The sequence below is a fragment of the Spermophilus citellus genome (assembly GCF_964194105.1).
Source record: "Spermophilus citellus genome assembly, chromosome: 11".
Taxonomy (NCBI): domain Eukaryota; kingdom Metazoa; phylum Chordata; class Mammalia; order Rodentia; family Sciuridae; genus Spermophilus; species Spermophilus citellus.
In genome coordinates this window covers 71,644,823-71,668,612 of record NC_138192.1, presented here as the reverse complement: position 1 = coordinate 71,668,612, position 23,790 = coordinate 71,644,823, and the positions used below count along the sequence as shown (strand labels likewise).

General features: G+C 34.2%; 1 protein-coding gene across 7 annotated transcripts in view; it reads right to left on the bottom strand.

Moving 5' to 3' along the window:
• B3GALT1 (beta-1,3-galactosyltransferase 1) overlaps positions 1–23,790 on the bottom strand; it is a 582,447-nt gene that overhangs the window by 205,095 nt on the left and 353,562 nt on the right. The gene's annotated exons all lie outside the window — the stretch shown is intronic.

Here is a 23,790-nt window from a genome sequence, read left to right as displayed (position 1 = left end):
ATATACTGTAAATTCTAGCCAATTTAATTAGGCAAAGAAAGATTTTTTTTTTTTAAAGAATAAGGTAGAAGCAGAAGCAAAACTATTTGTCAATGATCTTATCTATGTAAAATACCAAAGCATCTACAAACAAACAAAAAACTATTGAAGCTAATAAACAAATTGGGTAAATTTACAGTATATAAGATTGATACACACACACACAAAATAAACAAACAATTGTGCTTATATACAAGAGCAATGTTCAATGGAAAAATGAAATTTAAAAAATAATTCTACTGTGGTATATCCATACAATATAATATTAATCAGTCATTACAAGGAAACTACTGATACATGTCATGACATGGATGTTCCTACAAAATATGATGTTAATTGAAAGAGGGCAGACACAAAAATCATGTACTGTACAATTCAGTTTATGTAAAATATTCAGATTCTGTAAATCCATAAACACAGAAATATGATAGTGTTTGCCAGGAGTTAGAGGAAAGAGAAAAAGAGGGAGTGACTAATTGATACTGGCTTCTTTTGAGGATGAAAAAGTGTTTTAGAACTTGAAAGTAATGATTGCACAACATTGTGAATGTGCTGAATGCTATTAAATTGCACATTGAACATGGTTAATATTGTGTTGTGTGATTTTTGCCTCAATGAAAAGTAAAGAAGGAAATTCTGTACCATATTGGTTCCTCTTGTACTAGAGTCAATGCAAATAGGAGAATGCTGAACTTCGTCTTTAAAAAGCTGACTCATATTTAAAAAGAAAATAAAATTGTTAAAAGAAATTTAAAAAAGAAGGTACTGTCTATGGATAGATTGAGGACACAGAGCTGGGTTGATAAGAAAATCTCTACTACAGGCCTGATCAAACAACACACATATTTGCTTGAATGATGTCCATAGCATGCCATTATATTGTTTGAGCATTTGAAAGGCTATAAAATCTGCTCTCCTCCTCTGCAATCACTAATTTTGTTAAAGAGCTGACCATATGTCCAAAGCCTCTCCTGGACTGGCAGGAAGCAATGCAGTTGACTCAGGAAGAGTATTCTGACCTGACTCAGGAAGGGAGAAGGGTTCATGGGGTTGGGGACAAATCATAAAGAAGAGAATGAAATCAAAAGCCAGGGAAAACATCTAGTTTTAGTCCAAGTAGATGAGCTCAAGCAGAGCATGAGCCAAAGCAATTATATTGGGTAATCAGACAAAATGGAGAGTTTTCACAAAAGAAGATAAATTAGTGGCATATGGAAAAAATACAGATAATTTAAAAACATTTTATAAAGCACTTGTGGCTTTGGTGTTCCTGAGAGCACCCACTTAAGTTGAACAAGGAGTATACAGAAAGTTAAGAATTCCTTGTTAAATTTTACATATCTTTCTCTAAAAACAAGGGGAATTTATGGATTACTGTTGGGTAAAGATGGGTGAGCATATTTCACATGGTAAATGGGATTTATATTTTATTCTAACAAATGTGCTAGAATTGGTCACAGATAGTAATGAACAGAAGTAGATGAATGTGGGAAAAGATCATATATGAGACAGGTCTTTGTTTAGTGTAATAGTTTATGTAGGACAAGAAAAGATACTAAGCTTGGATATGTAAGTATAGAACAGACAAAGTTCCCAATTGCTGAGAGTTTGGTCATTATCTATTTTCCTCCATGCAGATGAAATCCATTAGAAAGTTTTGAGCAATGCAGTTGACTCAGGAAGAGTATTCTGACCTGACTCATGCAGGGAGAATATGATAAAAATTCATATTGAATCTTGGCCTAGGACATGCTAGACAAGTGCAAGGCACTTGATAAACATATGATAAAAAGCCAAATTTTTTGAAAATAAACATAATAGTATTTAATATGAATTTAAAACATGGTACATCACAATAGAGAGATGACTGGTTAGGACATTTTGGTTGTTATCTAGCCAAGGTGATCAAGAGGCTAGAATGGTCACAATGAGATTTAGAGAAAAGATTATATGGATATAAAATGTAGTGATGGAAAAAATACATATACTTTATACTAAGATCTTAAAAATGCTGTCAAAAGTCCATACAAATCTGTTAATATCACCTGCTTCTCAAACTCATTATCGGAGAAATGTTACATTTGGCTAACTAACAATCACAGACCAGCCTACCGCTATTATTTTCTTTCCTTGCCATTTTTCTTTCTTTTTCTTCTTAAGGCTGAGTGGGTCCTCACTCACACTTAGTGAATGGATGTCTTCAGAACTGTGCTGATTCAGTGTTGCTAGATGAATGCATTTTTACAAGTATCTCATTTTCCACCGCTGTAGCCAAGAGTCTTAATTAGGTCACGTGACGGTGGCTGAGGGTGGGATGGGAAAGAGAAAACCCAGCAACCAGAAACTCACCAAGAGTTGTTCAGCACTGTCAGCAGCTATGTCGATGGGTGAGACAGAAAGACCTTGAGGTAGACAGGGATGGGGGGAGAAGGCAAGGGGGCGGAACAGCCTAATAATAAGGTTACCCCCTCCTGTGCCCTCAGACCCAGGAAAAGGGCTCCTTCCTATGGAGACCACTGAACCGAGGAGAGTTTGGCAGAAATCACAGGTCCTACCCATTAGTAAGCCAAAAGTCTAAAACAAGGAGGCCTTCTTTTTCTTTCCCCAACTTGCCTGGTTCACTTAGGGTGGCTCTCAGCTGTTAACTAGGCCAGTGGCTACACTTATTAAGGTTGCAGTTGCTGCTCACAGTTTAACTTCAGGAAATGCAATTCACTATTTGTACCAAACTGTTTCTCTTCATTGAGCCTCCTTTCTGGAAAAGGAAGGGTCGAAAGAGATAATCTCTAATCATTTCTCTAACTTAAAATTCCAGGGTTTCAGAAAAGGTACAGAAAACAGTTCACCAGGAAATGGCTGTCAAGATGACACAATTTACCAAGCCACTGCTCCATTTTCATTCTCAGTCTTTCAAGCCAGTCTCTTGGTGGCAAAAAATCACAGACATTTCACCACAGCTCCAAGTCCCCCTCTCACATCCCAATTATAAATTTTTATTGGCAGTGGCAGAGGGTAGGATAAGTGTAAACACATCTAAAACCACTGAAGCATCATGAGATGAGTTGACAACTTAGCCTTCAGTGTACTAGTGTTTGTTATTCCTGATAATGTCCACAGCTCCCCACTTCTGAGTTCATAATTTGATAGTTAAATATTATATCTTGTCTGCACCACTTTGCTTTGCCAAAAAAGCTGTTAGTGCCTTTTTAGAGACAAATTTGATATTGCCAAGAAGTTTAAACATTATGTTTCATTATAGTAATTCGTGTGTGTGTGTGTGTGTTGCTAGGAAAGATCTGGAAAACCATGAAAAGTAAATCAGGCTGGTGAGCATATAGTGGTCAGTTCTGCAGGCAGCCTTTCCTGAATAGCAGTGGATAGCTAAGTCCCATTCAAAAGCCAGCCCCTTAAGCCTTGCCTTCTCAATAGGAGTTTTGTTTGAAAAGATAACAAGTGGAATGGATTATGGAAAGAGATAAAGAAAGCTTGGGTTGGTGCTCTTTGTGGTACTGTACTCAGAACAAATGGGAAACATTGAAAAGTATTCTGAAAGTGAAGTTTCAAACTTTCTCTAGTAAATATTCAGTTGCAATTAAGCATTGTAGGTCAACATGACTCTCTGAATGTTACTGAGGCTTACTTAGATAACAAACCCAATAGGGGACATTCTAGAAAGAAGGCTCCTGTTTGGAAGTGCAAAAGAAAATCTATTAGGAATATATTAGTTAGAATGAAAGCTGGTAAAATGTTTTATAGATCAGTTCAATAGGTGAGCTTGAAAGATGTTTCTTTAAATGTCTGGAGATAGAGGGTTTTCAGAGCTTTTTATTGGAAAGTGATGTGAATCAAATCAATGGTGATACTTGTTTCAAGTTTTGTAGGAAACAGTTCTTCCCCATTTTAATTAACCAGATGATATGGCTTTTTGTTTTCTACTGGTAAGAATTTATCCTCTGTCATCTGAAACATCTCAATTAACCTTGTTCATATATGTTGTTGCTGTGGACTCTAAAACTGGCATTTCATTGGCTTCCAGTATTACAGAAATTCAGCATGATAGAAAAAGTAATTACTGCTAACAATTCTAAACACTTTCCTCAGAACTATGAACACTGGACTCTCAGTGTTATTTTGTGCTATTTTATTTTACTTAACTTTTTGACTATAGATTGGATTTTGTTCTTCTTCTTTGGCTTTGCTAATCCCATCCAATTGACAGACATTCACCATATCAATACATGAAAGAGAGATGGAGGCAATGACAAAAGAATTCAAAACAACTGCTTCAGGCCTCTAGTTCACTTTGTGCTAAGAGCTGTAACCACAGGTTTCCTGTTATGATAACAGCTAGGAGTACCGCTGTTCCCACAGGCCTGTCTGCTTATGGTGACTGAAGTCCTGAGACCTGTCTGATCACATTGTTAGTTCACCTACACTACAATCATAAACAGACAAAGTTCAGTTTAAATGGACCTCATAAAGGGAAATTTGTTGGAAGAATGTGCTACATCTAGAGGAATTAGGTGGGTGTGGGGTCTCTTCCATTTAGCATGATAACTAAGCGGGGAGAGGTTCTGGCATGCTTGTGTAAGTCTTGTATAATTTAGCATCTTTGCCTTTTTCTTTCTTTCTCTTTTTCTGTCTTTAGTGGCCTGGGCCAGCATCCCAAGTATAGGTTTCAGAATGATCATCCAATGCTTCATAGACTGCTTTGGCTTCACACTTTTTCTTTTCTTGCTTCTACCACTTCACAAGAGAAAAGTCCTGAGATCCCAAGTCATGTCAATGCACCTCCATGACCAGCAATGCCCATGATGTTATAAATCATGGATGTCATGGATTTTGATCCATTCCAATATGTATTACATGCCACTTATGAATGTGATCAATAGTAGTAGAGACAAGAATCCCATTTGTCTATTTTGCTTTGGTTTCCTATGTGCTTTTGGGAACCAAAATTCATACCAGCAATTTGAAAGGCATCTGCTGTTTTCTTTCTAGTTGTTCAAGTACAGGTCTTACCTTTAGGTCTTTGATTCATTTTGAAGTACCATATTTTGAAGAGGCTGTCCTTTTTCCATTGTATATGTTTTCAGCACCTTTGTTGAGCAACCTGTGTTTGGCTGTAATATGTGCATTTGTTTCTGGTATCTCTATTCTGGTCCTTTAATCTATGTGTCTGTTTTATGCTATTTTGGTTACTATGGCCCTGAAGTATATCCTGAAATGAGATACTGTGATTTCCCCCCTGCTTTTTTTTTTTTTTTTTGTTATTTTGTTCGAGAATATTTTGGCTATTTGGCTCTTTTGTGCCTCCATATGAATTTTAGAATTGCTTTTCCTGGTTTTGTGAAGAGTGTCACTGGTATTTTGATGGGGACTGCAAGTAGGTTTGGATAGAATGGACATTTTAACAATATTAATTCTTCCAATCAATGATTATGGAAGTTCTTTTCTATTTTGTGTGTGTGGGGGGTTCTTCAATTTCTTTCACTAGAGTTTTGTAATTTTTACTGTAGAGGTCTTCCGTTTACTTGGATAGAATTATCCCATTATCCTGAGGTATTTTATCTGTTTTTTTTTTTTTGGTAGTTATTTTAAATGGAATTGCTTTCATGATTTCTTTCAGTAAAATTGTTATGGGTATATAAAAATTGTTACTCTTTTTTATGTTGGTTTTGTATCCTCAAACTTTACTAAATTCATTACTCAGTTCTAGTAATGAATTTGGTGGTCTTTTGGTGAAATCTTTAGGTTATTCTCAATGTAGGATCATATCATTTTCTAACAGGGACAATCTAACTTTCTCTCTTCTTTTTATGCCTTTTATTTCTTTCTCTTGCCTAATTCCTCTGAATAAAATTTCGAGTACTATATTGAATAAAAACAGTGAAAGTGGATAACTTTATCTTGTTTCAGATCTTAGAGGAAACACTTTCAGCTTTTTCCATTTAGTGTGATGTTGGTCATGGGTTTATTACACACAGTCTTTATGATGTTAAGGAATAATACTTTTATATCTATTTTTTCAGGGTTTTTGTCATAAAGAGAAGTTGAATTTTATCAAATGCTTTTCTGTGTCTATTGAGATGGTCACATGATGTTTATTGATACTTTTTGTTGATGTGATGTATTACCTTTCTTGGTCAGTGTATGTTGAACTGTCCTTGAATCCCTGGGATAAATATCACAACAGAGGAAAACAATAAAGGAATGAAGAGATAACCTACAACATGGGAGAAAAGAGTTGCCAACTATTTGACAAAGGATTAGCATCCAGAATAGTAAGGAACTCATAAAACTTAACAACAAAAAGTAAATAATCTGACTAAAAATGGGTAAATGATCTGATGAGACACTTCCCAAAAGAAGAAATACAAATGGACAAAAGTAAACAAAAAATACTCAGTATTATTATCCATAAGAGAGATGGAAATTAGAACTACTATGAGATATCATCTCACTTCTGATTGGATATTACCCCAAAAGGCAAAAACAAACACACAAACAAATAAATGCTGGCCAGGATATGAGAAAATGACAGTCTTATATACTTTGAGTGGGAATGTAAATTAGTTCAGACATTATGGAAAATAGTATGGAGTTTTCTTAAAAAACTAAAAATAGATCTACCATATGATCCAGCTATTCCACTTTGTGAATATATCCAAAGGAAATGAAATCAGCATAGCAAAGAGATGTCCATATTTATTGCAGTACTATTCACAATAGCTGAGATATTGAATCAACCTAGGTGTCCATGAAGTAATACATAATTAAGGAATATGTGGAGTACATACACACTAGTTATTGTTTGGCCATGAAAAATGAAATCCTCATTTGTAGCAAAATAGATGCAAATGGGGGGGATTATATTAAATGAATTAAGTAAAATACAGAAACAAATAATTAATCTTCTCACTCACATGTGGGAGCTAAAAAAAAGTTGACTTGAATATAAAATACTTATTACTAGAAGATGGGAAGTGGGGAGAAGTGATAGAGGGAGGCTGAATATTGGGTAACAAAACAGCTAAAAGAAATATAAGTTCTAGTGTGCCTTATCACAGTGGAAAGACTGTAGTTCACAGTAAGTTTTTATATATTTTATGAAGATCTAGAACACTAGAATTCAAAGTCTCCAAATATAAAAAAATGATAAAGACAGGGTAATGCTAATTAACCTGATTTGATCAGTGCATGCTGTTTTCATGTGTTTAGATTTTTCATTGTATCCCACTGATATGCACCATAAATACATGCTGATTTAACATTTAGAGCAATTTAATGATAAAAAAAACCCTCAAAATCTATGAATAATCAACAAAATGCAAAGGAGAAGCTTTGAACTTCTCATTTTTTTTTTTTTTTTGTGGTACCGGGTATTGAATTCAGGGGTACTTGACTACTGAACTACATCCCCATCTCTATTTTGTATTTTATTTAGAGACAGGGTTTCACCAAGTTGCTTATTAGCGCCTCACTTTTGCTGAGGCTGGCTTTGAACTCAAGATCCTCCTGCCTCAGCCTCCCTAGCAGCTGGGATTACAGGTGCGTGCCACTGCGACCAGCCTAACTTTTCATTCTTAAGTAGTTACATCATTTTTCTCTAAAACTCAAAGACAGATTTATTGTACATTAGTTTGCCTTGTAATCGAGAATTTCGTAAATGTCATATAAATAAAACTTACTTACATGAAGAACCATCTTTTCATATTGAGACATAATCCTTCTATACATGATTTGTTAAGGGTTCTTAACCTGTAGTGTTCCTTACATTCTTACATATAACAATAAGCTTAGATTCTTGTGTGGTAAAATGATGTAGGATGAGCTCTCTGAAAGCATATTCAGTACATTTTAAAATATTTTACACATCAATAGTGTTTATACACTTATATATTTCACACTTCATTACTGATGTTTAATAGGAGTCAATGATTTAGGTGCTGGGAATACAATAAGAACCTACATTGTGAAGCCCTCTTCCTGCAGAGCTCGTATTTTTAAAGAGGAAGATAGGCAACAACAATAACAACTCAAATAACAGCTATGACAAACATTCCATAAATGAGCATATAATATCTTAGTAGAAAACTAAGGCTGGTTTTTAGTTTTATTTTTCCTTCTCCTCTCCTGAGTGAGCAGAGTGATGGGCTGTCATTTCACATAAGCTTATGAGGGAGAACCTCCCTATTGGTGTCATGTATGAACAGAGATTTGAATGGAGATTGCAGGAAGAAGAAGTTTGAGAATCACTGAAAGAAGGTTTCATCTTATGATAGATTGTAGTTATACAGCACTAATCCAAGAGGGCAATCAGAAAATAAAATTAAATCAACTAATTGGTTTAATGAACATGGACAAATGATTTGTAGCCTGAACTTTTCACTTTTATATTAGCTATCTTCATGGCACATGAATATAAACTAAACTATAGCTTTAGGTTCACTAGATTTTAAAGGCAAGATAGAAATCCCTGGCTGGAACCCCATGGTGAAAAACCTTCAGTGATCATCACCCATTCTTTTTCTAGAATTTTAGCAGCAAGTGATAACCCAGGAAGCAGTTGGAAAAAGCAATTGCTGTAGAACTCAGTCTCCCTACCTCTGCAGTGAAAGTAAGTAGCTGTCACCAGCAGCAATGTCAACAAACTACATGGTGCTCACAGCAATCAGTCAACCAGCAGAGATGCACTGAATGATTTGAAACTTAAAAAAATCATTCTGCTCTTTTATGGAAAAAGGATCCTTGTGAGAAAGAGTCAAAATGGGAGAAACAAGCATATGAAGGAAATCAGGAATTCAAATTGCAGATGCCTGATGCCTGAGAAGGCACTTGATTATTCTAGTTTGGGCCTTAAGGAAAAATATTAAGGATGGAGACATCATTTTGTCAGTTATGAAAGAATAAATGGGATCTAAATCTATGAATTGAGTGTGGTAACTGTGGAGAGAGAGCAGGCAGAAATAGAAAGGAGACCATACCTAGCCCTGCAACACTTAACTTTTGCAGGTGTGACAAAAGAAGTAGCCAGCAAAAAAACAAAACAAAACAACAACAACAACAACAAAATAAAGCCAGTAATATTATAGGGCAACCAGGAGAGTGTGATGTCAGGAAAAGGAAACCAAAAGACAAAAAAGTATTCTGCTGCAAAATATACCAGAAATGTAATAATAATAGTGACTAGACTGTATTGTACCGTTATTATCTGCCAAACATTGTTTTGAGGGTATAGATGGACTGTCTCCGACTTGATAGGTAGTATTTTCATCCAAATTTTACAAATGAGAAAACTGTGGGAGAGATATTAATAACTTGTTTTTGTCATACAATCCAACTGTTAATGTAGGAATTGGGGAAAACTGTTGACTGAGCTCTTTAGTTGACCAGTGTGGAATCTGGACTGGCTGAAGTGGAATATGGGAAAATGGGAAGTAAGATTAGGATAAAGTTAATGGAAGAAATTCATGTGGAGATGCCTTTAAAGATAGGTAGGGTTTGAATAGATAAAAAGGCCAAGTATAATATTCCAAAGATGGTCAGACCATTACTGAGCTTAATATATAGAATTTTATGAAATGTTAAGGTCAGTAATTTGTACAAAATGTGCACTTATGGAATGATGGCTGTCTGTCTAAATTGGAGGTCCAAAGCTCAGAAGCCTACAGAGACCAGACTCAATAAAAATGAAGAAAATGAGCCAATTTAAAACTTTGGAATGAGAAGATTGGGGCATACTGGAGAAAAGCCAGAAGATGGAAATTTTTATGTAAAATCTTCCACATTTTCAAGTGCTAGCATCTAATTCAATTGTTTTGATGATACTGTTTAATTTATACAGGACATGACTGTGAGATATATCCTGTTCAAGGACACTAGTTTATGACTTCTAGTCTGTATAATGTCAACTTAGTGAATTAAAAGAGTTGTTTTTAGGGGAAATACAAATCTATAGTAAAACAAGTGATTTAAGGACTTTTTGACATAGATTATCAGAATTTTAGACAGCAACTTATCGTTTAAAAATAAGTCATTGGAAAAAATATTCACATATACATATATATGCAAATACAAACACACACACACACACACACACACACATTTAAGGCTTTCAATGAGTGCAAAAAAGAAAAACACAGGTAACCTACCATCATTAGTATTTAACTTAGAGCTGCCTGACAATTTCTGTGCTCCAAAGAAAACTCAAATGCATGTGATGGCTCTGAGGACCACCAAAATGTTTATGATTACTATACCTCTCACCCTGTCCCCATTCTGAGACAACTGTTGAGGTGACAGCCTTAGGTGGCATTCACAGAAATGGGAGGATATGAGGTAATCTTTTTCTAAGGGAAAAAGAATTTTTTATAGTTAGGTAAATATTTTATCATGACTTGGTACATCTCATAGGATACTGCTTAGATTAAAAGAATACATCTACAGAGTTGTTCTTTGGTACATCATTTTATGCAAAACTATTGCCTGCTGCAGTGCTGACAAATAATATTCCAATCTATCATTTAATCTTAAAATGAGACTTTTCAGGTCTCTTAGGCACCTCAAACCTCTTTTATCCACTTTTACATGACATTCCATTTCTGCTGGTGGGGTCTTTGGGGTTTGACATCAAGGGAGTGTGGAACTGAGGTGTTAACCACATGCAGGGACCATCCAGTGATTTGGAAGTCAACTAAATTATTTCTTTTGATCAACAATGACAGCAGAATACTTTTTTGTCTTGGTTTGTGCAATGACATATAATTTTCACACAGATTGACTCTATGTGAAAAATTATGTATAAAAAAAAAATTCCAAAAAGGCAGTTTAGGGTTTTTAGTGTGTTGGTATTGGAAAGTTATTTTATTATCATATGCATGTATTAGAGGTAAGTCAATTTACCACAATATGGTCCATCTTTCCCTTTGTTTGTCTATAAAATCTTTAATAATCATTTAATATGTGGTTCCTGGATTAAATTATGGTCATAACAGTATATAAAAATGTGGAAATTCATTTTTATCAAGAATGATGCATGAATATGAAAAAATTACCCAAATGAATAGACTTTCTTTTCTTAATGTGTTTGTTTTGACTAAATAATCTTTGCAGTTTTGTTATTTGATATTTAAAATTGAATAGTTTTAACATACTTCACTGTTTAAATTAAGAACACAAACTCATTACTAAAATATAGATGAGTTCTTTACTCCCAGGTAAATCAGGTGTTGGATATCTAGTATGGGGCAGTAAAAATAGTCAAAATTTGCAACATAATATTTCTTAGGTCTGATATTATCACAATGGTTTATAATATGTAACTTTCCATCATTATCTCTCTTGGAGATAGTATATGTCTCAGAATGGAAATTTCATATAGATATCTATGAATACTTTTCATCTCTAAGCATTTTTAAGCACAAGTAAAACGTATGTTAATTGAAAGTTTAAACAGGTGAAAATATTAATTAAGCATATCTTCTTAGTTAATATTAACTAAGCATATCTTCTTAGGCAGGTCTATGGAATTAAAAATAACATGTATTCACAGAAGGTTAGAATGCATTGTGAGACAAAAAAATCAAGAGCCAGCAAAATAACTTGCCAAATTTGCCCAGCTATTCAATGGCAGGGTTGCAAATAAAATCCTAGATTTTTTTTCACTGTATTTTTATTGTATTAATTATTCTTTTAACATTAAAAGAATGATATTTAAGAAAGACTTGAGAACTATTAGTAATATTTTAATTAATTTTTTTCTTATTAACTTTGGATATTTGTTCACCCTTTTCCTTGAAAAGAGAGACAAAAGATACAATAAAACCATAGAACTTAGTGGATTCAGTATTAACTTCAAAATTATTGTTCAAAAGTCAAAAGTTCAGGATCCTAATATAAGTATTTATTGAATGATGGCTAAATTATTTTACACTGAGCACTAACAGCCATATGTTTCCCATGAGCCCATCAAGAATTTGTTCCCTCTTTTCTTTCTCTCTCTCTGACTTATGAGGTCTCAAATATAAATCTCATTGCATGGTACAGTGAAACATGGAACAAGACAGCTTGCTGACTATAGAAAGCCAAGGAGCGTGGCAGCTGGCTTTAAACAAGGTAATGCAGATTTGCTTTAAATTCATATAATGTCATTTCATTAAACTGCACTTTCATTTATAAAATATGACAGCCATGCCCATGCTATTTTATTTAGCAATGAAAAAAAATGTTTCTTTATCTTAAAACAGCACAGATGTATTTTAGCTTTATTTTGTTGAAATACTTATGAAATTATGGCTTTCCAAAGCTTAATTTGGGAATTGATTAGATAAAATCCAGTTAGTCTTTTATATACCCAGTCTGGCAACACATCTACAGGTCTGAAATTTACAGATATGCCACTTATTGCTCTTATTTTGAAGCTGAAGAAGTATTATTAAGTTTCCTTCGCGTGATAACTACTTGTCGCAGGTTGATAATGGAAACAGATTGCCTGATTCTGACTTCCTTCCTTGTTTACCATTGCCACTATTATTGATTTATCATCCAAGTTACTTCCATTTTTGGCCCAGTGACTGTAGGCCAGGTATTTCAGAAGGGGGAAGTATAGAGAGAGAGAGAGAGAGAGAGAGAGAGAGTGTGTGTGTGTGTGTGTGTGTGTGTGTGTGTGTATAATATAAACATGCAAAACAGTAATGAATGGAAAGTGGAGGCGTTCTGTTGCTGCTCTGGGCATTAGTATGGTGGTGGTGGCTCTGAGGCAGTGGGACATTGGTGATAGAAGAATCCCTGTAATTTCCTAAAGAATAGCAAACTCTCCAATAGCCTGGGCACTAATGAATCAGAGCAGTTGAGAATGGCTGTGGGGCATATTGCAGAATGTCCACCTTGTCACAGAACATCTCTTCAGCCTAGTGAAGAGGGTGCTTCCCAGTTCCTAGGAGGGACTGGGCTAAACCTCTGTATTTTGCTGCTCTCTGGAGCTGCTCTGTCATGCTTAGAGCAGGCAGGATGGGAAGTTAATATTACCTCAAGAGTCTTAATCTCCTCTGCTGCTGACAAAGTTGCTTTTAGTTTGCCCATTACTTCTTAGTTCAGTTCAATTTCTTTTTTAATCTCTTCAGGAAAAGAGAGGTAGGTAAGAGGAGAGGGGGAGAAAGGCTTGAGAAAACCTGTAGCTCTCCTACTCAAAAAAAAAAAAAAAAAAAAAAAAAAACTGCCCTGTAACTCAGGCAGCCAAGAAAAATATACCACAAAAGAAATTTTAAGAATGGCATTATCACAGTGAAAAAGGACATTTAAACAATCCTGAATTTTAAAAAGACAAACTGAAGAAGCCATGAAAAAAGTATCTAGATATTTTTTTTTTTCCTATTCAGATAAATAGCAAGTATGCAGCAAACACATTCTCTTCACCAGCAGTTGGGTTCTGGTGAACTCACATTTTCTTTAGGGTTGAATCTGGCAGTCTGCACGACTGCTTTGATTTCAGAGAGTGCCCTGTCATACTCAAGGGGAGATTCCAAGAGATATTAGTGTTCAGGGAAACAACAATGTTTGGTTAAGGAGCTAGTCATAATGAACTTAAATTTTTTAGTTGTGACTTAATTTAAGCACTGAAAAATAAATTTAAAGCAATATAAATTATGGAAAAATGTCAAATTATTTAAAAAATAAAATGAAAAGTAACATTTCCTTTCTTTTATCCTCTAATTGAAATTAGTCTTCTAAAAAATAAACAAGGATTGAGAGTTTCCTGTTTGTTCTTCCTGAATAAGAAAAAAGAAGGAAGGAAGGAAGGAAGGAAGGAAGGAAGGAAGGAAGGAAGGAAGGAAGGAAGGAAGGAAGGAAGGAAGGAAGGAAGGAGGAAGGAAGGGAGGAAGGAAAATGTGTACAATGAGATTATTCTGTATATTCCTTATCCTTTGCTTATTTTTCTCCTTAGCATTTCTGAAACTCTTTTCCTATCAATTCATTTAGAACATTTAAAAAATGTTTTTATCATGAAATGTTTAAATTTACAGAAAATTTGGTACTATGAGCACCTGCACCCATATACCTCCATCTGGATTAAATTCATTAAAAATTTTGCTCTATTTCCTTATTCTATACTTCACTCATTCTCTCTCTCTCTCTCTTTTGCTAAATCATTTTGAAGTAAACTGCAGATAACATTTCATATCTAATTCTCAAAACCAACAACATTATCTTACATAGCCATTTTTGTACCTAACTAATTAACAATAATTGACAAATATAATCTAATACCCAGTGACTATTAAAGTATATCTAAATATTTCCCAATTTTTATTAATTGATTTTTTCATGGAACTTGTATTTAATTAAGAAGCACATCCTGAACTTGGATTTCAAGTCTTATAATCTAGAAAAATGTTTCCCTTTACCTTCTTTAAAAAAAAAAAAAAGACATTGACTTTATGAACAAATCAAACTTATTTGCCTATTTCCTCCGTTTGTTGCTTAATTTGATCCTTTACTCCCTCATATTCTGCATAATTAACAAATATACCTACATATCATGAATCATGGTAAGTTTATTTTATGCAGCTAATCTCTTTTAATCACTATAACAACCCACAGATATTAATAATGTTAGCACATCAATTTTACTGATGAGAAATAAAAGGGAGGTTAACTTAACTGTCTAAGGTCACATACTATATGTTTTCTTTCCTTTTCTTTATATGTGTCTCACATATAGTTTTGCCTATCACTATAACATTAAGAGTTAGGAAATATTTAATTTTTAAATATAAAGAAAAAGAGAGACTCAGAGAGACCAGTTGTGTGATATGCCTAGTTATGTAATTACTTAGTACATCATTTCTAGCTGTGGATTGCATGTAATGAGCTGGTGTCACTGGGGAATGTCCACTGGCTTCTTACTGGTGGGTATCATTTGCAAAACTGTCAAGATACAGAGCAGCTCTTACAAAGTATGGTACTTAAGCCAAGTTTAGGCCCATGCAATTTTAATTTTCATAGTTAATTATTTTTATACATCTTAGTGAAATGATATAATTGGCATAATAACCCCAGTTATTATTATTTAGTTTGAGGTTCAGCTAAAAACAAAGATGAGTTAATTTAGAGTCAATTTTAAGAAAAACATTAAGAAAATAATGATAGGGAGGGCATATAGTTTTGGGAAAAATCATGATGATGGAAGGGAATGATTCTCTAGAGGAGCTTTGTATTTTAGGGTGAGCTCAACTTAATGTAATTCCTGCATGAAACACACTAGAGTTTAAATTTACAAATTCATGATGAGAAATAAGAGCAGTTGTGTGTATTGGCACTTTCATCTGTGTGATGAGTATATCTGCCTGAAGGCAGACCTTGAAATTAAAACAAGGAAAGTTATTTAAATGATTCTAAAGTTTAATAACCTCAGGCCAAGTATGTATAGTTCATTCATCACCAGAACAGTACTAGCTTTGCCAGTCAGTGGGACCTTCACACCAAAGCTTCACTGTACAAACTTTCCTACTGCTCAAACTTTGCAAGTTGACTGGTTCTCTCTTTTTCTTGATTAGTCATGTTCAGATTCAATATGGCTATTGGAAAGTCATGTCTGAGAAGATATTTTGGCTCTTTATAGAGTTATTACCTGTCTCTGCTCCTACCCCTCATCTGTTGGATATATAACTCAGAGAGATTACTTTTACTTTTCTTATTGTTACAAATACTAACAGTTCTTACTAGTGACTTTGGCTTTTTGTCTCCTTACCTTATGCATTTTCTTCTATGCCACTTAGCGGTATGCAAGTCATTGTCTCAGAGCAAATAAAATCTTGCACATTAAGGGATCGGAAACCTATAATATACCTGATATGACAGATTACCACCTCACTGCTTTTGAATATATTTATAATAAGTAAAATATAGGGCCTACTGCTTATAGTTAATATAATGAGGATGGAACCATGGTAACTTGCCACCAAGGTCCCATAAAATTTGAATAATTTATCCTTAGCTATTTCTCTGTCCTCCATTGATTTGGTACATTTAAATAGTTTAGTGATACTAAAGATAGAAAAGGATTTGGGGTGAAATGTTATAACTATTTATATTCATTGAATGGATCTAAAAATATGATTTTTAAATCCACTAACCAGTTTAACTTTCATTTTTACTATTTTAGATAAATCCTGCTGATAACTATGAATCATGAAACCTGGAGGCCAGGTATGACCATCTTCAAAGTTTTTATTTTCAATGTTTGGCCACATATCCACTTATGGCTTAAATAGAGGTTAGAGATACAATTGGAGTTTTTGTGTAAGTGGTATCACAAGCCAAATTTCCAAATCATGGGAATGCTTATAGAAGCAACTACCACAACTCTGTCCCCCCAAATTAAAGTGAATCAATATGTAAACTGCTATATAAAGAAAAATTATATGAGAAAAAATATATTAGAAAAAGTATATGAGGTAAAAATTACAACGCAAAACTGTAAAGAGAATGAAAACACAAACTACAAACTGAAAAAAAAAATTTACAAAACACATGTATGATAAAGGATTGCTTGTTACAAAATGTAAAGAACTCTCAAGTCTCAATAAGAAAACAATCATCCTTGTCTTTAAAAAAGGACAAAAGAAGTTTCCTAAAAACAAACTTCACCAAAAAAATATATTCAGATAGAAAATAAGGATATGAAAGTTATTCAAAATTATCAGTCATTAGATGCATGCAAACTCACAGCACATTGACATACCACTGCATACCTATGAGAATGTCTAAAACAAACAAACAAACAAACAAAAAAAAAACCTGATGATTTCAAATGCTGACAAGGATGGAGATCAACTAGCACTTTCATGCATTGCTGGTGGGAATAAAAATGGTACAGCCTCATTAGAAATGTGTTTCCTAGTTTATTTTAAAAGTTAAGCATGCCCTTATCATATGACCCAGACATTCCATTCCTAGGCATTTATCCAAGAGAGATGAAGACATAAGCCTTAATAAAACCCATACAGAAATGCTCATTTCAAAACTGCCAAAGACTAAAACCAATTTAAATATCATTAAAGGTAAAGAGACAGACAAATTGTGTCACATTTGTGCAATGGTACACGGTTCAGTAATAAAAAGGAACAAACTTTGGATATATGAAGCAACATGGATTATTCTCAAGTTCATTTTACTCCTAGTAAAGAAGCCATTCTGGAAAGGGCAAGATATACTGGGGACCAATGTCAATGACTGGTTGACTAGAGGGGATGGTGTAGGGTATCAAATAGGATTAAGTATAAAGAGGCATGAGGGAATTTTTCAGATTCATAGAAACATTTTATATTTTGATTGTGGTGAAGACTACGCAACCAAATAGGTTTATTAAAGTTCACAGAATGATGTATTAAAAGGCAAACACATCAAATATAAAGTCTACCTAAAAAACACTTTCACACACATACCACCTCATAAATGGGACATGTTTACATTATTGAGACCTGATGCCAACTGAGCTCACACTTAGACTAGCAGCATCCACATCTGCTTCATGATGCTGGGGTCTGAAAATAAAATGATGAGGGTAAACAACAGGGTCCACGGAGTACTCACCTAGAGGAGCCATTAATTAAACCATGGCATAAGTATGAAACCATATACTATAATAGTTGGCTTATGTTTTGAAGAAAACAATGAATAAACTGTTCTTGATTAAGTAAGTCTGGGAGGGCTTATACATGGTAGCTATCATTTCTGCCTCCTCCCTGGCTCATTAGCATATTAACATGTGTTAATAAGGTGATAATTACATATTCATTGTCATGTTAACATTTTAAAGACCTCTAGAGAGTCTCCACAGTAGCTATAAATACATTTAATTGAATGTTTATAAATGTAGTTGACTGGAATAATTTGCTTATTAGCCTATCACAGAATACTATAAGTAAAGAAAGACAGGAATAAATAACCATATCACTTTTTTTTTTCAATTATCTTAACTTTCTTCACTAGTTTGATAGTATAAAAAAATTAGAAGGCAAGCCAGAACAACCAAGAGGGGAAAAGAAATACAGTTTTATCTGTTACTTCTGGTTTTCCATCTTAGAATGTGAGAATGAATTGGGAACTGAAAGAAACTTTGTGATCTCTCCAGATACATTTCAAATAAAATCTGCCTATTTAGCAACATTTTAATCTTCAAAATATGTTATCCAGACGCCAAAATTATTGACATAGAACCATAAATAAATTTTGACTTTTACTTTCCTGCTTATTTTGCAATATTGCAGGATGATGCAAATAGGTGAATATATTGATATGGTTGAGGGCAACTGTTCTTCCTGTGCAGGAAGGTATACACACTTACTAGGGGGCAGCAGAGAAGAGCAATATGAGGTGGGTTTCGAATTTGGGCTATTATTATGGGGGCCTATCACTTATAAATTTACTATTTAATTTAAAAGTTTTAAATATGTTTATATACTTAGGACCCACTGTTACTTTAACCAATTTTTTTTTAAATAGCACTTACTCATTTTTTTAAAAAAATTCTGCTCATGACTAACTTTGTGTTTCTCTTCAGATCTTCTTGTTTTCTTTTTCCTAACTCCTTTATTGTAGTTTCAGTTGAGCTGAAAATTGTTCCCTTCAAAGTGAAATTGTTTTGGAGTTTTCAGCAAATATAGCTGTGGTATAGATTTTGAAATTCCTGATGTGAAAAAAACCCAAATATATATATATATGCCTAGATGTTGATTTTTCTGACATCCAGGTGTTTCTGATTTATATTTGTGATGTTTTCTTCTGCTTGAAGCAGAAGAAAACATCACAAATCTCTCTCTATATATGACCTCTGCAGCTTCATCTCTATTTGCCATACCCAGAGATAATTCTGAAGTCAATGGCAATCATTACATTAACTAAATGGAAGAAGGATATAAAAGCCAGTTGCTAAAGATTAAAAAGAAGAAAATTAATTACAAGCAAATTGCAGAGAAACTATAGTTTGGAATGAATCATGCCATAGGGTTAATTACAACACAAATCCGAAGTTCTCCTTTGACATGGAAAATAGTTGGGTGTTAGCGAATTTTTCCATCTGAATGTGAAAATACAAATCAGTGTGTGGGTGGCTTTGATTTAGTGTTTAATATCCATTTTCTTCCTCTGATAGTTAGCCTTTTTATATTTTTATTTTACTGATAAAATAATCATGTTATATAAGCACAGATGTTTTACACTGCTCCATTAAATAACTATGTTTAGTGAAGACAAATGATTTAGTCTATTGCATAATATTTAAAAGCACTCCAAATAAAGGAATAAAAAGCTGATATAAATGGATTGAACTGGTGAAGGTCAGAAGAAGTATGGCCGGGTTAGTGCTGCCTGAAAGGTTAGTCATCCATTTTTATTTCTATGGCATTTTGTGGCCTTTGGAGTTGCAGACTTGTCTACATAAAAATAATATAAAATAAAATAAAAAAGTACATGACTTGGATATTAAATTATTGAGAGAAAAAGATGGAAGGGTTCATACTGGTCTATTTCTCTTGCATTTGTGTCTGTAGACCTCCAAAATTTTTCTGAAGCTCAAGGTACCTCCGTAACAAGTTATTTGTAGAAAATATAATAAAATCTATATTCTTCATGATGCATGCCTGAGATTTATTCTCCAATTAGGCCTAGCCCTCTGTTCTTTATGGAATAAAATTTGGCTCAAGAGAATAGTAAATACTTTAAACTGATAGAAAATCACTAGCTGCTTGATCAGTTGGGATTGACCAATCTTTAGACAGCTATTCAGTAATTTTTTAAAAATAAAATAGGTAATTATAGGCTATTTCCTAGTAATAAATACTAGATAGTTTCTCATAAACATTCTTCATATGGTTTAATGCAAATAGCACAGTAAAGCAAACAGGACTTTGCAAAAAGAGCAAATGAACTAAAAGCAAGAGAAAAATACTTCTAAAGCAACTCCAACATGGCAAAATGAAGAAATAATCTTACCAACTTAAAGCCATACTTGAAAAGAGATTGGGAGGTAGAATAACATAGTTGGTATAAATATACATTTGGGGGTTAGACAGATCTATAGTCAAATTTTAGCTCTTGTATACTAGTTGTTTCACCTTGGGCAAGATACTTAAACTCAGTTTTCTCAGAAATAAAATGACTAGGTCTCTGTCATAAGGTTGTTTTGAATACTAGATAAAGAAACATGTAGAATGTTTTGCACAGAGCTGGTGTGCAAAACAAGCGGCTGGGGTCTTGATTTTTATTGTAATTGCTATTATTGTGAATGTTTAGTTGCAGATTCCTTTCCAGTGCTGTACAGTGCTGTTCCTGTGTCCTGGAATAATTGTAAAGAAGTACATTAAAGAAACCCTAAGGTCCAGTTCTTGCTATTGAGGGATTTCGATATAAGTGGAAGAGGGAAGGTGATAATCATCAGGGCTCAAAAGTTAGAATGTAATTACTGTCTTTCTGGAAAACCTGGGAGAAGGAACTTGGTGGTGAGTGCACCTCTAACTCGGGTTTACCTGCTGCTCACTCCATCTCCTGCTATTCTATCCATTTTATCACCTTCCTTTGAGGCCTCACTGTTCTGGGAAAACCTTCTGGCCATTGTAAGTTCTGATTTTGTTTGGACAACTTTCTTTGGAATATCCTTAATCTGCTGAATCTTGACCTGTTTAAATGTATACATCTTTCACAACTGAGCTGGATTGATTCTTCTCCTTGCAGACTTCGCACTACCCCTGAAAAGGATCATTTTGACTTCACTGTGTTCTGGTAGCAGTTAATAGTTAAAACTAAGATTGAAACACTGCTGTGCATTATAGTCACTTGTCTGCATGCCTTAGCTTCCCTAAAGTTTTATGAGTTAGTGCATTACATCCTTCATGCCCAGTGAAAACGTTCTGCTATGCAATATTCACAGTTGGTATTCAATAATTTATGTTTAATTAATTAGACATGACTTTGTATTTGGAGAGTAAACAGTTTTTTTTCAATAGAAGGAAAGGTGGCCATATTTAAAATATATTTGTGAAAATCAAAAGATACTACGACCTATTTCATCTTGAGTCCATGACTATGGTTTGTACTCCATTGAAGTTTTTTGTAACTAATATAATGTGTGATGGATTTTTCTTATTTTTTAATCAAGTGAATATTGATTTCCCTATGTTCCATCAATGGGTAGATGGCTTAGTGTCACTGGGATGCCTTTGTTTAACATATGATTTTGTATAATGTTGAATGCTATTATGGTTTGAATGTGAGGTGTCATCAAAAAATTCACGTGTGAGACAATGCAAGAAGGTTTGGAGGAGAAGTGTTTGGGTTATAGCCTTAAGCCAATCAGTGAATTAATCCCTGGTGGGATTAACTCAGTGGTAACTAGAGGCAGATGGAGCATGGCTCTAGGAGTGGTTCACTGGGGGTATAGCGATGGGGTATATATTTTGTATCTGGAGAGATAAGTCTCTCTCTCTGCTTCCTGATCATCAGGATCATGTGAGCTGTTTCCCTCTGCCACAATCTTCTGCCATGATGTTCTGCCTCATTTTGAGCACTGAGAAATGGAGCTGGGTGTTCTGCTGTCTATTGATTGAGATCTTTGAAACCCGTGAGCTCCAAAATAAACTTTTATTCTCCTAAACTTGTTCCTGGTCAGATCTTTTAGTCACAGCAATGAAAAAGTTGACTAAAACAAATGCTAAACTTTGCAAGGAAAAAATGCCTTAAGTTCAATGAATCAAAGATAATCTCAATGGCAAAATGATCTCCTTTTCAGAGATATTAAAATGTTGAAATATGTGCATCTCACAATTGATAAAGTATAAATAATAAAATCCTACATAGAGGTCTATATTAGGATGCTTTCAGCTGTGAGTGAGAGAGACTTATATCAAAATGACTTCAATACTTAAAATAATAAGCTGCAGATAATAAAATTTCCTCTGTAAGTTGGGTTAATTAAAAAACTCAGAGGAAGTGACATCATATATCAGGCATATATATTTCCTGAGGGCTTTAAATGCTTGTGTTCTCATGCTTGAGCCATGATAAGTGTAAAATGGCTTACACATATTCTGCAAACACTGTCCCAGGTAGGCTCCCAGTCAGAAATGTGTCTCCTTTCAGATACCTTCGTATGAGTGGACACTCTTTCTCAAAAGTTACCTCAGTGGTCTTCTCCTCATGGGGCAGAGTTGGTTCCTATGATTTTTTCCTAAGTCAGTTGGTGGTAGAAGGGATGCAGGTATCTTCACTGGCTAAAGTGGCTCAAGTTCCAAATTTCTGGTCTAGGGAGGGAGGGGTTGTCTTTTCCAAGAACTTGAACATGTGGAGGAGACTACCTACACAATGCTGACCCACTGCTAACATGAAAGGAGTGGTGATCTGAGCAGGTAACCAACAAGTCTCATCTATGTTTATTCATATCTATGCTTATGGATATATTTTCAAAAGCCTCATGTTTTGCTAAAGTAATGTGTTTTGCCTTTACTATTTAATCTTTGTTAACTGAAATGTCGTGGATTTTATTTAAAGTTTTAGTGGCAAAAAGATTCATCAATAACTATTTTTGTGTTAAGAAATGTCTCTGATCAAGAAATAGAGTCTTAAAGAAATTGATTAAAAATGTAAAAAATGGGCACTTAATAGATACCACGATTGTAGCCAGCATGAACTGTTTTGTATAATATACCAAACTCCCCATATGGAAAAGAAAGCACCCTCGGCTTGATGATGGAGAGGAAATAACTTTTTTTTAAGGCTCTTTAGATAATGATAAGGCAAAAAAAAAAAAAAAGAATCTTGCTTTTATAGGCTGAGTAGTAGCAGTATTACAAGTTGATGAAGACATTTCCTGACAGAGAAGGATTTAACAGCCATTGAAAGTTAACTAAACGTATATCAAAAGAATAAATGAATTTAAGACTACATTAACAATATCAATCATAGTCAATATAAAATGGTTAATATCAATACCATTCTTTGAGGACTCTTTAAAAATCATTTATACATTAGTTACACAGTTAAATTATAAGCATACCTCTAATTTTCCCATAACAGTTATATTCAGTGAACTTCCTTGGGAGAATGGGCTCTGGGCACCTGAAACTAAAAATCTGACATGGGCAAAAGAGCCTAAAGAAATTTCACTCCAGGTACCTCCAGTACCTAAAGTCTTAAATTTGTCTGTTACTACCTTATTCTCCACCATAATCCCAAGGGCCACATGCCATTTTGATATTTACCAGGGTTTCTATTCTTGCCCATACTGCAGGCAGGCTAATCTTTTAAACATATGTAAGTGATTCTCATTATTTGCAGTAGTTATGTTTTACAAAATCATTATAAAGTGAAAAAAAAAAAAAGAAAAACAACAACAAAAACGGTGAACAACACTAGCCCTTAGAGGAAATTGTGAGCTTTGGTCCCTGTGTTTTTTCATTAACCCATCAATACATAACCTTATCTCTTTTTTTTAATTCTCTTTAAAGCATTGTATTTAATATGTATTGTTAGTCCATTAACATTGAACTCATGGATGATAGCACTATAAATTCCTGCCTGAACAATGCTTATCAACACATGTGTTTTCTCTGTAAGGCACATCACAGCTTTCCAACATTCAGAAAACCCTAGGACAGTCCTTCAGCACTACTCTTGGGGTGTTATTTAAATAGCTACCTTATCAATAAAAGCAAAAACATTTGAAAAAGTGTCCTAAATAAACCACGAAAACAGCAA